Genomic DNA, 4,464 nt, shown 5'->3' with positions numbered 1-4,464 from the left:
ATTAAAATCCAAAGGTTTGAGGAAGATGGCAGCAGGCAGGACCAGAGGGAGGATGAGTGTGTGAGAGAGTGAGTGAGTGTGTAAGAAAGTGAGTGGACGTGATGGTGGATGACCAAACCTGAGCAGTGCAGAAAGGCGGAGCAGAAGATTCCTGTGCTGTGGACGAGAGCAGCCAGCTATCATGGTAAGCAGCCCTTCAGGGTGCTTCTCCCTGCACTGCAGGGAGGTCCCACCATTTTGGAGGATCCCAGGTCTTCCCTGGGAGGAGGCAGTGGGAGCGGCTAGGGCCCAGCAACCTGAGCCCACCAGCACACCTGGCACCATCAGACCAGTGGACACTCTGTGTCAACATAGACCAGTGTGCAGTAGTGAAGCTCCCAAGGTGCTGATCACAGAAGCTGTGGACAGCTGGGAGCCCAGCAGCATCCCCTGCAGTAGCAACCCAATCAGAGTCAAGATATACCCCCAGCAAAAGAGGCTAGGGAGCAGACATCTATCCCCAGGCAACAGAAGCACAGACCAGCAGCTGAGACCCATCCACAAAAACTACAGCAAAGGGTGAGCAGGAGCTGAGCCTCACGGGGCAGCAGCACTCCCCAGCCACCAGCGGTGGGACCTGTGGCTCCACAGAGGCCTGTACAATCCAGCAGCCCACAAGAGCAATGGGAAGCCAGAGCCCAAGATGGACTGGTGTGATCCAGCTGCCCCTGGGTCCAGCAGGGTGCTGGGGCACCAGAGAGGCTTGTACAACCCAGTAGCCCACAAAAGCGGTGGAAAGCTGGAGCCCTAGAGGGACTGGTGTGATCCAGCTGCCTGTCCAAGGGACCTGCAGTGTGCCGGGGTACCAGTGAGGCCTGTGAGACCCAGCAGGGACTGTGCAATCCAGTTACCCACAGGACCTGCAAGGTGCTGAAACACCAGAGAGGTTTGTGCGACCCAGCAGGGATTGTGCAATCTAGTTACCCACGGGACCTGCAGGGTGCTGAAGCACCAGAGAGGCCTGTAAGACCCAGCAGGGATTGTGTGATCTAGTTCCCAGAGATATCTGCAGGGGGCTGAAGCACCAGAAATGCCTGTGCAACCCAGCAGGGACTGTGTGATCCAGTTACCCTTGGGACCTACAAGGTGCTGAAGCACCAGAGAGGCCTGTGCGACCCAGCAGCCCATAACATAGGCATAGAGCCGGGTCCCCAAAGGAACTGTGTGATCCAGCTACCCCCAAAACCTGAAGGGTGGAGGGGGAGCACCAGAGAGGCCTATCGAACCCAGCTGTGCACAAGAAAGGCTTAGAGAATGTGAAAATGGAGGCAGAGTAAATAGAAGCTACACAGATGATCTCCCAGGGCCAAAAGGGAATTATAACTAAAATAAAGACAAATCCTTGGAAAAAAGCAATAGAAAAGCAGCAGGACAGGAGCATGTAATGAGGGACACTGGTAGGATCTGTGGAGGCGTGAGAGGGTGGCAGACTGGGAGCCCACAGACAGCAGCAGTCTTAGCTGTGAGCAGCACCCCTGGGGAATAAAGACCAAGCCTGCTCCACAGTGCGGAGAGATGGGATAGAGTGCTAAAATAGCCACAGCCACTCACCTGGGGGCTACAGCAGAGGGAGGACAGACTGGGCTGAAACTCTGTGAGGACAACTGAGATTTGGAGGGCACTCAGAGTTTTTGCTGAGTTGCGGGCACAAAGGAAGGTTACCAGTGTGCTTTGAACCAGAGCTATGGAGAAAAATAGCATCCCCCCTCTCAGAGATTCAATCTTTCCCAGGTGAGGCAAAGAAATGAAAATTGAGGCTCATTAACAACCAGCATCTATCCCACCCTCTGGAAATCCTCTTATGTAGAACACCAGGGCTACATTCCAAGGCACTGAGTAACTGAGACTACTAGTCACCAGGAAAAAGCTAGAGGATAACTGAACCTTTCCTGGGCTTGCAAATCTACCCAGGAGAGTAAGACTTAACAGTGATGTTCAACATGGGCCCACCCAGGTCCATCTAAATCCAGTAGAGGAAGCCACAAACAGCAGAACACCAACACCCACAGGGAAAACTTGGCAGACTCCAAAACCCACTGAGATAGCCAAAATGATGAGACAAAGAAACAAATCCCAAATGAAAGAACAAGAGAACTCTATTGAAGAGGAGATCAATGAAATGCAGCTAAGCAAATTATCAGAGGTACAGTTCAGAGCCATGATCTTGAGGGAGCTCAACAGCATGAATAAGGACATCAGCACCATGAATAAAGATATAGAAACACTGAAAACCAACCAAGTGGAAATGAAGAATGACAGCAGAAATTAAGAACACACTGGAAGGACTAACCAGAATAGTAGAGGAAGATGAGGACCAAATTAGTGAATTAGAAGACAGGGTAGAAAAAAATCACCCAATCTGAAAACCAAATGGAAAAAACAATTAAAAAACACGAAGATAGCTTAAGAGAAGTGTAAGAAAACTGGAAACATAATAGCATTTACATCATAGGAGTCCTGGAAGAGGAAGAAAATGGGCAAGGGTTAGAGAATATATTTGAAGAAATAGTGACAGAAAACTTTCTTAACTTGGTGAAGGAAGAAGGCATTCAACTTCAAGAAGCACAGAGAGCCCCAAGTAAGAAGAACCCAAACAGGCCCACACCAAGACACATAGTAATCAAACTGCCCAAAATGAAAGACAAAGAGAGAATCCTAAAGGCAGAAAGAGATAAGCAACTGGTCACCTACAAATGAAACTCCATAAGGCTCTCAGGTGACTTCTCAACAGAAACACTACAGGCCAGAAGGAAGTGGCATGAAGCAATCAAGGTCATGAAAAACAATTATCTGAACCCAAGAATACTCTATCCAGCAAGGCTATCATTCAAAATAGAAGGTCAAATAGAGAGATTTCCAGACAAAAAAAAGGCTAAGGGAATATATTAACACCAAACCAGCACTGCAAGTAATATTAAAAGGACTGCTGTAATTAGTAGAAGAAATAGGAAGAAAAATAAAACCACACTAAACAAAAATGGCAAAAAATAAGTACATATCAATTATCACCTTTACTGTGAATTGTTTGAATGCTCTGGTAAAAAGACACAGAGTAGCTGATTGGATAAGAAAGCATGACTCATCTATATGTTGTTTACAAGAGACCCACCTCACAACAAAAGACTAACATAGGTTGAAAATGAAGGGATGGAAAAATTTTTCCAAGCAAACGGAAAGGTAAAAAAAGCTGGGATAGCAATACTCATTTCTGATAAAGTAGATTTCAAAATGGAGACCATAACTAGAGACAAAGAAGGCCACTACATACTATTGAAAGGATCTATCCAGCAGGAAGATATAACCTTGGTAAACATATATGCACCCAATATAGGAACACCAACATATATTAAAAATCGTTTGGAGGACTTCAAAGGAGAAATCAACAGTAATATAGTCATAGCAGGGGACTTCAATAACCAGATAACATCACTGGATAGATCTTCTAGACAAAAAATTAACAAGGAAATACAGACTCTAAATGAAACACTAAATCAAATGGATTTCATAGTTATTTACAGAGAATTACACCGCAGAATTCACATTCTTCTCAAGTGCACATGGGATATTCTCAAACATAGAACACATGTTAGGGCATAAACTAAGTCACTACAAGTTCAAGAAAACTGAAATCATATCAAGCATCTTCTCAGATCACAATGGCATGAAACTAGAAATCAATTGCAACAAGAACATGCAGAACATTTGAAAACATGGAGGCTAAATAGCATTTGATTGAACAATGAATGGGTTACCATGGAAATCAAGGAAGACATTAAAAACTTCCTTGAATCCAATAAAAATGAATACACAACAACACAAAATCTATGGGATGCAGCAAAAGCAGTTCTGAGAGGGAAGTTCATAGCACTACAGGTCTATCTCAAGAAGCAAGAAAAATCTCTAATAGTCTACCTAGCCTCACAACTTAAACAACTAGAAAGCAAACAAAAGGAAAGCCCCAGAGCAAGTAGAAGAAAGGAAATAGTGAAGATCAGAACAGAAATAAATGACATAGAGACCAAAAAAACAATTCAAAGGATCAATGAAGCAAAGAGCTGGGTCTTTGAAAAGATACACAAGATTGATGGACCTTTAGCTAGACTCACCAAGAAACAAAGAGAGAGAACCCAAACACAGAAAATAAAAAATGAAAGAGGAGAAGTAACAACTGATACCATAGAAATACAGAAGATCGTTAACAACTAGTATGAAAAATTATATGGCAACAAATTCAACAATCTAAGCAAAATGAACAACTTTCTAGAAACACATAGTTTCCCAAAACTGGACCAGGAAGAGATAGAAAACTGGAACAGACCAATAACAACAGAAGAAATTGAAGATGTAATTAAGACTCTCCCAGCAAACTAGATCCCAGGCCCGGATGGCTTTACTGGGGAGTTTCACCGAACATTCAAGAAAAGA

The sequence above is a fragment of the Molossus molossus genome, unplaced genomic scaffold (genome assembly GCF_014108415.1).
Source record: "Molossus molossus isolate mMolMol1 unplaced genomic scaffold, mMolMol1.p scaffold_m16_p_11, whole genome shotgun sequence".
Lineage (NCBI taxonomy): Eukaryota > Metazoa > Chordata > Mammalia > Chiroptera > Molossidae > Molossus > Molossus molossus.
This window is presented reverse-complemented; position numbering follows the sequence as displayed.